Source organism: Carcharodon carcharias, chromosome 11, assembly GCF_017639515.1.
Source record: "Carcharodon carcharias isolate sCarCar2 chromosome 11, sCarCar2.pri, whole genome shotgun sequence".
Taxonomy (NCBI): Eukaryota; Metazoa; Chordata; class Chondrichthyes; order Lamniformes; family Lamnidae; genus Carcharodon; species Carcharodon carcharias.
In genome coordinates, this window is record NC_054477.1 from 31,043,850 (window position 1) to 31,055,883 (window position 12,034).

The window sequence follows — 12,034 nt, forward strand, 5'->3', positions numbered from 1 at the left end:
CAGGAGGTTTAGGGGGATGTGAAGAAAAACTTTTTTACCCAGAGGGTGGTGACAGTCTGGAATGCACTGCCTGGGAGGGTGGTGGAGGCGGGTTGCCTCACATCCTTTAAAAAGTACCTGAGCACTTGGCATGTCATAACATTCAAGGCTATGGGCCAAGTGCTGGTAAATGGGATTAGGGGGGTAGGTCAGGTGTTTCTCACGTGTCGGTGCAGACTTGATGGGCTGAAGGGCCTCTTCTGCACTGTGTGATTCTGTGACTTGGTTGTTCAACCTGGACTTAGAATTGTAAAACTGCGAGATGTCGTATGCAACAAGATAAGAAAACATTGTGTAGGGGGTAACATATTAGCATGGATAAAGGATTGCTTGGTTAACAGAAAGCAAACAGTAGGGATAAATGGGTCTTTTCTGGGTTGGCAAGCTGTAACTAGTAGCGTGCCACAGGGATCAATGCTGGGGACCTCAACTATTTACAGTCTACATCAATAATTTGGATGAAGGGACTGAATTTATGGTAGCTACATTTGCCGATGACATCAAGATAGATAGGAAAGTAAGTTGTCAAGAAGTGGTAAGCAGTCTGCAAAGGGATATGGACAGGCTAAGTGAGCAGGCAAAAATTTGGCAGATTGGGTTTAATGTGGGAAAATGTGAACTTGTCCACTTTGGCAGGAAGAACAGAAAAGCAGTACACTATTTAAATAGAGAGAGATTGCAGAGCACAGTGAAACGGGGAGAGCTGGGTGTGCTGGTACGTGAATCACAAAAAGTTAGTATGCAGGTACAGCAAGTGATTAGGAAGGCAAATGGAATGTTTTTATTTATTGCTAGGGGAATGGAATATAAAAGTAGGGAAGCTTAATCTGCAGCTGCACAGGGCATTGGTGAAATCACACCTGGAATACTGTGTACAGTTTTGGTCTCCTTATTTGAAAAAGATATAATTTCATTAGAAGCAGTAAATAGAAGGTTCACGTGACTCATTTCTACGATAGAGGGCTTATCTTATGAAGAATGATTGAACATGTTAGGACTATATCCATTGGAGCTTAGAAGAATGAGAGGTGATCCTATTGAAACACATAAGACCCTGAGGGGACTTGATCGCATCTTAGGGCATGGTCTTCAAAAGGGAATTGGATAATCATATGAAGTGGAAAGAAATTGCAGTGTTCTATGGGGGAGGAGCAGGACTAAATAATAATAATCTTTACAGGGAAGGAAAAATGTGGCACTCAAAATATTTCTCTTCCTCGTCTGAATGAAGCTTCACATGCTCTAGCCAGCATATGCAGCACACTGACTGCACACATTACTGTCTCTCTTTCTCTATGGGTACCATGCCCTAAGAGAGCGTTGGCAACCATGGACATCCATGTTAATCTTGCTCTAGAGGTGTGGATCATCTTTATCGATGGTGTGTTCTTCCAGTTTGCAAGGATCTTTGAAAAGATTGTTCTTTGTCTACCTCGATATCTTTTACCTTCAAACTTTCCTATCAGCATCAGGCTTTCTAAATCATGATTTCTCGTTGCATACCCAATGCGCTACTGTATTAAAGGTAATTTTGCGATTGCTGGTATATTCAACATGTTTACTTTTTGATGAGATTGATCTTAAAAAATGCACGCAGTTTATATTTTTGAAGGTTTGAATAGTTTAAAGGTTATCTAAAAAGGGAAAAGCTGATAAACTGGGATATTTGAACAATTTGAAGAAGGAAATTGTTTGGATACTGGGACGTTTAATGGAAGTCCAGACCTGTGCCGGTGGAGTTGCTCAGACAGCAGGGGCTAGGGTTGCCAACCATGATTGAATGTGTTCCTGGAGGTTTCATCACATGGTTCACCCCCACACTCCAGCCATTTGGCGGCCAACAGATCTACCTTTGTGGCATACTGCCTCCCTACACCAACTGGAAAGCAAGAAGACTCATTAACCATCTCGATGATGCTTGACATGACTATAGAGATAGTGGATGCATTGATGGTTATCTTTCAAAATTCTATAGATTCTGGAAAGGTTCCTGCAGGGTGGAAAGTAGCAAATGTAACACCATTATTTAAAAAGGGGGGAGAGAGAAAACTGAAAACTACATACATGTTAGTTTGGTGTCAGTAGCAGGGAAAATGTTAGAATCTATTAGAAAGGATGTGACAGTTGGACACTTGGAAAATAATGATATAATTGGACAGAGTCAATGTGGATTTATGAAAGGGAAATCATATTTGACAAACCTGTTGGAGGTTTTTGAGGATGTTACTTGTAGCATAGATAAAGGAGAACCAGTGGATGTGGTGCATTTGGATTTGCAGAAGGCTTTGATAAGGTCCCACACAGGAGGTTAGTTAAACAAAATTAGAACACATGGGATTGGGAGTAATATACTGCTATGCATTGAGAATTGGTTAACAGATAGAAAACAAAGAGTAGGAATAAACGAGTCATTCTCAAGATGGCAGGCTGTTACTAGTGGGGTACTACAAGGATCAGTGCTTAAGCCACAGCTGTCCACAATCTATATAAATGATTTGGATGTGGGGACCAAATGTAAAATTTCCATGTAAAATTTGCTGATGAGATAAAATTAGGTGGGAATGTGAGTTGTGACAAGGAGGCAAGGAGGCTTCAAGGGGATTTGGACAGGCTAAGTGAGTGGGCAAGAAGATGGCAGATGGAATATAATGTGAATAAGTGTGAAGTTATCCACTTTAGTAGACAAAACAGAAAGGCAGAGTACTTCTTAAATGGTGAGAGGCTGGGAAGTGTTGATGTCCAAAAGGACCTGGGTGTCCTTGTTCATGAGTCACTAAAAGCTAGCATGCAGGTGCAGCAAGCAATCAGGGAGGCAAATGGTATGTTGGCCTTCATCGCAAGGGGTTTTGAAGAAACGAGTAACAATGTTTTGCTGCAATTGTATAGAGCTTTGGTGGAGTTTTGTGGTCTCCTTATTTAAGGAAGGATGTACTTGCCATAGAGGGAGTGCAATGGAGGTTTAGCTGACTAATCCCTGGGATGGTAGGATTGTTTTATGAGGAGAGATTGAGGAAACTAGCTAGGCCTGTATTCTCTACGAGTTTTGAAGAATGAAAGATGGTTGCTGCGGAAGCTCGATCAATGGGCATGTTCAAGACAGAATCAGCAAATTTCTGGATACCAACAAGGGATATGGGCACAGTGGGGGAAAATGGCAGAAGAGTTTGATCATCAGCCCTGATCTGTTTGAATGGCTGGACAGGGCTGAATGGCCTACTCCTGTTTCCTATGTTTGTCAACCAATCAGGTTTTTTTCCCCCCCATTTTCAACAATTTTACATCTGGTAAAGAGAAATGTTCAAAGAAAATGAAAAAAAAAACACAATCTCTTATAATGTCCTGATGATTTTTCTCCAGGTTTGCACACAGCAGTGTCCTGGAGATTGATCTTCAATTCCTGGAGACCGTAGGCCAATCCTGGAGTGCTGGCAACCGTCGACCTAATGCGACCCCCTCCCGCGCTCCAACGGCTCACCTTACCTTTCAGGACGTCCAAACGAGTGATTGACAGCCGGAGAGGAGGAGGAGGAGGGGGAAACGGGTGTGCTCGTACGCGTCGTCATGCGTCATGACGCAGAGGGCAGGGGCGGGGTAGGATGTGACGTCATGCTTACCACCACCCCCCCCCCCCCCCACCTCCTCTCCCCCCTCCCCTCCACTCCCTCCAGTTGGGTTCGGTTTGCGAAGGAGCTTGAGCGCCGCGGAGAGAGGGAGCAATACACAACAAACAGGCAGGCAGGGAGGGAGGTGCTCGGTTCGGTACTTGCTGGTAAGCGGCACCTTTTATTCCCCCCCCCCTACATGTACACGAATTCAGGCACCCATCAAAACCTTTCTCATTTCCATTTTGAACCAAGATGTGCGTGTGATGGGAGGAAGGCGAAGGGAAAGGGGACAAATAAAAGGGATTTTTCTCTTAAAATGGACGGGGTTTTTTTGTGTGTGTGTGTGACTGCTGAATGAAATCTGCGGCTTGGCTGCGGCAGGGCTGTTAGCTTCCCCTCCAACTTGAGCAATTAATTAATTGTGTTTGTGTGTGTGTGTGTGTGTGTGTGTGTGGGGGGGGGTGGTAGGGCTGCGGAGATTTATTTGTTTGGAAAGGTGGTGGTGGTGGTGGAGGGAGGGAGGGGGGTGGCGAAGGAGGAGGAAAAATACTAATAAAAAAATGGAGGTTTGGCGTTTGCTGAGTTTTGTTGGCTGGCGCAGGAGCTGTACTTGGTCACTGACTCTCATTCCCAGAGAAGATGAAGAGCTTTTCTCTCTCACCTCAGGAATGTAGTAAGGCGCGGAAAAAAAAGTCGTAATTTAATTAAAACGAATTGATTTTATACTTTTTAAAATTTAACTCGCTTTTATTATTTTTTTTTAAAATTGTTAACTTTTCTAAGAGAATCAACTTGTAATTTTTTATATACATTTTCTCTTCCGCTCAGTTTAGGCAGCAGCAGCAATTTTTTTTCTCTGCACTACAGTACATGTTCCCCCGCCTCCTCCTCTTCCCCCCCCCCCCCCCCACCAATCCTTTTCTCTGGCAAGTCCAGCGAGAAGGGATAGTTGTACATTTTTTTTTGTTTTATTTTAAAATGGACGTTGTTAGCTTACTTACAGACGCATGCTTGCATCTAATTAAAGTAGAAGCGATTCACCAGTCCGGTGGCGATGAATGAGCGTTGGTGCATTCAGTCGGTCAGTTTGTTGGAATTGTTTTCTTTGTGATAGCGACAATATTTTCTTTTAGCCAACAGTCCCCTCCAGAAAACTACAACTGTGAAAATGGTCGGGATCGTTCTGCTGAGACCGAACTGCAGATAACATAACCAGATTTTTTTTTCAAAACAGAGTATATCATGTCGTTTTTAATATTCATTTTAATAAATATAACAAAACTGTGTGGATTGATTATGAAAAGGGTGCCAGCACTTTATAAATCCTCATATCTGCTGTTTGGAAGCATGATACGAATGCTCAAAATGGACGGGTTATGGCTGCTGCTTGTAAGAATTGAAAGGCACTAAAATCTGATCGTTTTATGAACGATGTCAATTATATTTTTGTGCGTATGCCATTTGATGCATTTAGTTTCCCGCTAATTTGTCCCTTTCTTGAATAATGGAAAAAGCTTTCATAAGCTCAAGGGACGCTTTGCATTGATCTCTCGATTGTCTCTTGAGTCTAAAAATTCCTTCAGTTTTTTTCCCCCTTTGATGCAACTGCGTTAACTCACACGTCAATCCGTTTTGTCTGTGTACACACACATACATGCATCGAAATTACAGAAGTTTACCCCTACTTTCTATTGTGTCGATGCTAACTCGTTTCAAAAGGAAGAAAATTGACTTGGATTTTTTTTTAGCCAGAGGTTACCAGAGGGGCTCTTTTCTCTGGTCTTGGTGTGCTGTATATCCAAGTAGAAAGCTATCACCAGCCCTGGGGTGTATACAATATCGCTGTCGGGCTTGGCACATTTATCATGCAAATTTTTTTGCTTGTGCTGTATTTTCCTACGCCACGGCTTTAATAAATGGGCTCACTTATTGATTCAGTATTTGGGTTGTATGCCAAAATGATATTTTACTGAACCTAAGTGAAGCCGTTTGCTTCAATAAATTTTTTGCTGCTGGTACTTGAATCAATTTGTAGATTTTTTTTTAGGTAGCATACAATTTGCTGAATCTCCCTTTGCTTTCAGCTAGTTTGTTTTGGTCAACTGGCCTAATTTTGTGTACATCTGATTAAATATAGAAATTACAGCATGAAAATGTAGATTGCCAGTTCACAGTGGCTTGTCAGCTTTTTTTAAGATGGGAAGATGAGGCATGCACTATGGAACAAACTGATGTATTCAGGTAGAACCTGCATATACAATCAGCATTCTGAGAGGTGTTCAGTGTTGCTTTAGTAAATGCTGTCCGTATTCTCTACCCTTCACCTAATTGTTGCATTTGGTACGTGCATTAATCTGTAATTCGTCTGAATTTTGTTCAAGGTATGAAGTAAATTTCATTTCCCTTAAAACATTGTACATCATGGGAGTTATAAGAAGAGAATGGTCAATGTTGCATGAACATACAGATTTAAATTTGTTTACAGAATTTTTGAACTAAATAGATTTTTATTTTTACTGCAGGACTATCTGGGGCAGTTTAACATGTTGAAAACCTGACTTTTGAATCTAGCTCTTTAAGACAACAGGTCAGACAACAGTATGGTTGGTCTCTAATTAAAGGCCAATACAACAAAAAAATTGGGCTTAGCTGGACACTGCTGTAGGTCTGGGCTGGATCTTCCAACCTTGATGGTTGAGATTCCATATTAAGAATGGGGGTGTTAGGTTGAATCTCAAGTTTTTGACCTGGAATAAGATCTGAACTAGATTCATTGAGAACTCGTGCAATATTGTGAATGATTTGCTTTGCAATTGATAAAATGTAATAACGTACCTAGTTCTGTGAAGGAGTGCATCCCTTTCCAATATTTGTACACTCAATTATCTACATTATTTTAAAATTCAGATACCACCCCCAAATGATCATAATATCTGAAGATAATTTAAGACCCATAAATCAACAGACCACTTTGAGGTTAGAGGAGAATTTAGCATTATTGCCTTTATTTCATACTTAAGTAATGCAGTGTAAGTGTAGATGGGTAGAGTTGAATGTGTGTGCTCTGCACCCAGCATTATGTAAGCATAATTAACATTAGGTGGGTACCACTACAGGTAACAGTAAAACCCATAACAAAATTAGTTGTTGAAATGGGAAATCATATTGTAATTCATGTTTATATATTTAAATATAAAATTTTAATTGCTTGATCAGATGTTATAAAATAAAAATACACTCAAATCAAATCCCACTCTCCCATCAGATGTGCAGGCTAATTTGCTTATTTTGACAGTGACACCTCAGTATTACTTGGTTTGGGCAGTGCAGCAGAGTTACTGGAGTGACCTTCATCCTAAATCAACATGTGTAAATGCATGAGAATTGGTGTGCTGACATGCTGCCTCATTAAATTTTATACAAAGAATTTCATAACTTAATACAATGTGGCATACTTTTTATGTTTAGCTTTTAACTCCTAGAAACTTGTATTAAAGGGTCATAGTTTGAATGTAAAACTTGACCTCTAATTTGTTATCAAGACAGATATGGTTGCTGAGATGTGTTCTCGACTGTGTGACTTTTATTATCTGGATATTTGGGGTCAGTTGCTGTCTGCTTTAATCAGGTATTCAAACTGAAGAAAAAAAAGTCACACTGATTTGAGAAAATAGTTGAATTCTATAGTTCAAGAGGTTCTGAATCAATTGGATGAAATTGAACTTTGTTGATGCATTGGACTTCTTTTGTAATCACCTATCTGAGAAGTTATCCATATGGATCACAAAACCTGTGGCCCAACATTATTGTTGAAGCTACAAATGCTTAATAAATAAATCCAGCCAAGGATAGGGGTCATGTTGCTTGGTGTGTGCTGAATTAGCTGCTGCCAGCTTGGAAAGCTATTGGAGCACAGCCTCCATGCCATGGGCTAGGGAGCGAGGAAGGAAATACTTATTGGTTGTTCCCAATTCTGATTTGTTGGAAAGTTTATATACATTGGTGTCCAGTGAGGAAAAGACCTGGTATATAGATGTGTATCCAAGTAAGATATTTACCCATTAGTATTTTATGTATTATATACTTCAGCATAGACGTGATGGGCCAAGTGACCCATTCATTATAAGTATACCCAACTTTTAGTTATAAAGCTGAGAATATGCCAGTGAAGTTAGAACTTCGGTATTTAGAACTACTGGATAATGGGACATTTAATTTTGAAAGAAAACAAGACTTGTTATTCTCCTGATCATCTGTTCTTTTGATAAGTTATCTGTGGAAGACAAGTGAACTCTCAGGAACAAATCGCAAAGCATTATTTGCATTTGAATTGCAAAAAGGTACCTGGGATGACCCTGTCTGCATTTAATGTTATCAGGTCCATGTTGTCTCAATGGGCCAAACCTGTTACTCCAGTTTAATTCCGCTGAGTCTGAGGTGTACCCTTCACTGTGAAAACAGATGTTTCACAGCATTGTGAGGTAGTTTTTTTTTTTAAAAATTGATTCACGGAATGTGAGCTTCACTGACTGGGATAGCATTTATAGCCCATCCCTAGTTGCCCTTGAGAAGGTGGTGGTGAGCTACCTTCTTGAACTGCTGCAGTCCTTGTGGTGAAGGTATACCCACAGTGCTGTTAGGAAGTGAGTTCCAGGATTTTGACCAAGCAACAGTGCAGGAATAGCGATATAGTTCCAAGTCAGGATGGTGTGAGACTTGGGGAGGTGAACTACCATCTATCTGCTTCCTTTGTCTTCCTAGATGGTAGTGGTCATGGGTTTGGTAGGTGCTGCCTAAGAAGCCTTGGTGAATTCCTGCAGTGCATCTTGTATATGGTATACACTGCTGCTATTGTGCGTCCGTTGTGGAGGGAGTGAATGTTTGTGGATGTGATACCAACCAAGCGGGCTGCTTTGTCTTACATGGTGTCAAGCTGCTTGTGTTGTGGGAGCTGCACTCATCCAGGCAAGTGGGGGAGTATTCCATCACACTCCTGACTTGTGCCTTGTAGATGGTGCGGAGTCAGGAGATGAGTTACTCATTGCTGGATTCCTAGCCTCTGACCTTTTGTAGCCACAGTATTTATATGGCTAGTCCAGTTCAGTTTTTGGTCAGTGGTAACCCCCAGGATGTTGATAGTGGGGGATTCAGTGATGGTAATGCCATTCAACATCAAGTGGTGCCGATTAGATTCCCTCATGTTGGAGATGGTCATTGCCTGGCACTTGCATGGCACGAATGTTACTTGCCACTTGTTAACCCAAGTCAGGATATCGTACAGGGCTTGCTGCATCTGGACATGGACTGCTTCACTGAGGAGTCCCCAAATGGTGTTGAACATTGTGTAATCATCAGCGAACATCCCCACTTCTGATCTTATGATGGAAAGAAGATCATTGATGAAGCAGCTGAATATGGTTGGGCTGAGGACACTCCCCTGAGGAACTCTTTCAGTAGCTCCTGGAGCTGAGATGACTGACCTCCAACAACCACAACCATCTTCCTTTGTGCTAGTATGACTCCAACCAACAGAGAGTTTTCCCCCTGATTCCTGTTGACTCCAATTTTGCTCAGGCTCTTTGATGCCACACTCGGTCAAATGCAGCCTTGATATCCAGGGCAGTCACACTTACCTCACCCTGGGAGTTCACTCTTCTGTCCTGTTTGAACCAAGGCTATAATGAGGTCAGAAGCTGAGTGACCCTGGCGCAACCCCAACTGGGCATTAGTGAGCAAGTTACTGCTAAGCAATTGCAGCTTGAAAGCACTGTTGATGACCCCTTCCATTACTTTAATACTGATGATGGAGAGTAGACTGATGGGGTGGTAATTAGCCAGGTTGGATTTGTTCTGCTTTTTGTGTACATGACATACCTGGACAATGTTCCACATAGCCGGGCAGATGCCAGTGTTGTAGCTGTACTGGAACAGCTTGTCTAGGGGCGTGGCAAGTTCTGGAGCACAAGTCTTCAGTACTATTGCTGGAGTATTGTCAGTGCCTTCAGCCGTTTCTTGATATCACGTGGACTGAATCGAATTGGCTAAGGACCCCTGGAGGATGCTGAGATGGATCATCCACTCGGCACCTTGGCTGAAGATTAGAAAATGCTACACCTTCACATATTTTGCACGATGTGCAGGGCTCCTCCATTATCGGGGATGGGGATATTTGTGGCACCCCCTTCTCCAGTGAGTTGTTAAATTGTCCACCACCATGCAGAACTATAGTGCTTAGATCTGATCCGGTAGTTATGGAATCACTTAGCTCTGTCTATCACTTGCTGCTTATGCTGTTTGACACACATGTAGTCATGTGTTATAGCTTCACCAGGTTGACACCTCATTTTTAGGTATGCCTGGTGCTGCTCCTGGCATGCCCTCCTGCACTCTTTATTGAACCAGCATTGTTCCCTGGCTTGATGGTAGAATGGGGGATATGCCAGGCCACGAGGTTACAGATTGTTCTCAAGTACGCTGCTGATGGCCCATGACTCCTCATGGGTGCTCAGTCTTGAGTTGCTCGATCTGTTTGAAATCTATCCCATTTAGCATGGTGGTAGTGCCACACAACACGATGGAAGGCATCATCAATCTGAAGATGGGACTTTGTCTCCGTAAGGACTGCGGAGTGGTCACTCCTACCGATACTGCTGTCATGGACAGATGCATCTACAGCAAGCAGGTCGTTGAGAATGAGGTCAAGTATGTTTTTTCCTCTTGGTTCCCTCACCACCTGCTGCAGACCCTGTCTAGCAGCTATGTCCTTTAGGACTCAGCCAGCTCGGTCAGTAATGGTGCTTTTTTTTTTTGATAATGGACATTGAAATCTCCTACGCAGAGTACGTTCTGTGCCCTTGCCGATCTCATTGCTTCCTCCTAGTGGTGTTCAACATGGAGGAGCGCTGATTCATCAGCTAAGGGAGGGTGGCACATACTAATCAGGTTTCTTTGCCCATGTTTGCCTATGCGAAAAGACTTCATGGGGTCCAGAATTGATGCTGAGGACTCCCAGGGCAACTCCCTCCTGACTGTATATCCCTGTGCCCCCACCTCTGCTCGAAGAACAAGACGTTAGTGAACCAGATGGGTTTTAACAGCAATCGACAATGGCTCCATGGTTATTATTAGACTTGAATTCAAATTCCACCATCTGCTGTGGCAGGATTCAAATCCAGGGCCCCCGAGCATTACCCTGGGCACCTGGATTACTGGCCTAGCGACAATACCACTATGCCATCCCCTCACATTCTCAAGGACCTGTAGCCCACTGGTACCAAAGCCCAGGATCACACTACTGCTCTTAATATTTGGGTAAGTACCAAATGTTGACCCGACTTTTATCTTTGCATATCAGCTTGGTCAGTGTATCTATAGATAGGTTTCTGCCCCATATAACAACAAGAAACAAACCTAACTAAAGTTTCTCAGACATCCATATGACTTGGTGCATTATCCCTCCATCCTCCTCTTAATCTTCCTCCAGTCTTTTACAGGGTTGAACACATTATCCCCCTCCCAGCTTGGGACCTCCCCTTCTTACTTTCTTTCTTATCCATTTATAGCCACACTATTGTGAGCAAGGTTTTCTCTTCACAACCCTGCACTGTTCTCTGGTATTCCCCAATGATCTATTCTTTGACCCCCTTCCTTTTTCCTCATTTGCATATTGCCCTTTGGCAAAATTACCCAAAGACATGAGTTTAGCTTTTGCATATGCTGGCACATCCTCCACCATATCTCTTGATCACTTCACTGACTTTGTGATGTCATATTGCCTGATATCCATTGGATGAGCTGCAGTTTCTTCTAGCTAAACATTGGGAAGACTGAAGCCATAAGTTTTGGCTCCTGTCACAAACTCTGTCTTTGCCACAGAATCTGTCTCCTTCCTTGCCGCCATCAAGGATTCTACCGATATGTTTTCAACCTTGGTGTTCTGTTAAACCTGAACCCAACTCCCATATACTTGCCATTCGAAAAGTCACCTACTAAAATCTCTAAACATTACTTGCCTCAGCCTACCTGTTGCTAAAACCCTTATCCAAGTCTTTGTCTACTCTAGACTCAACCATTCCAATGCTCCCCCGTGCAGCTTCCCCATCTTCACCCTTCATAAACTTGAGCTCTATTCTCCATATCCTATGCCACATCAAGCACTGCTTGCCCATCATACCTGTCCTTGTTAGTCTACATTGGCATGCTCCTGCCTATCCCTTAACATCCTCCAGTCCTGACCCAATCTCCCAAAAACTATTTCTGACCCCTTGGGCAACCCTTCCCTTCACCCCACCACTGCAGGTTGTTCTGACAACCATGTAGGCCCTACATTCTAGAATTCTCCTAAATATTTTTTGTTTCTTCTCCATTATATCTTCTTTATAAATGCAAGT

At 42.5% G+C, this 12,034-nt stretch overlaps 1 protein-coding gene across 3 annotated transcripts in view; it reads left to right on the forward strand.

Moving 5' to 3' along the window:
• Nucleotides 1-3,675: 3,675 nt before the first annotated feature.
• The window catches only part of fam168a (family with sequence similarity 168 member A), a 93,966-nt gene continuing 85,607 nt past the window's right edge, over nt 3,676-12,034 (forward strand). For 2 of the 3 annotated variants that reach the window (XM_041198610.1, XM_041198612.1), the window contains exon 1: nt 3,676-3,808. The gene's annotated coding sequence lies outside the window, so the exon portion shown is untranslated. Of the gene's footprint in view, nt 3,809-4,691; nt 4,726-12,034 lie in introns of those variants that run through there. The other variant, XM_041198611.1, reaches the window with a different exon arrangement.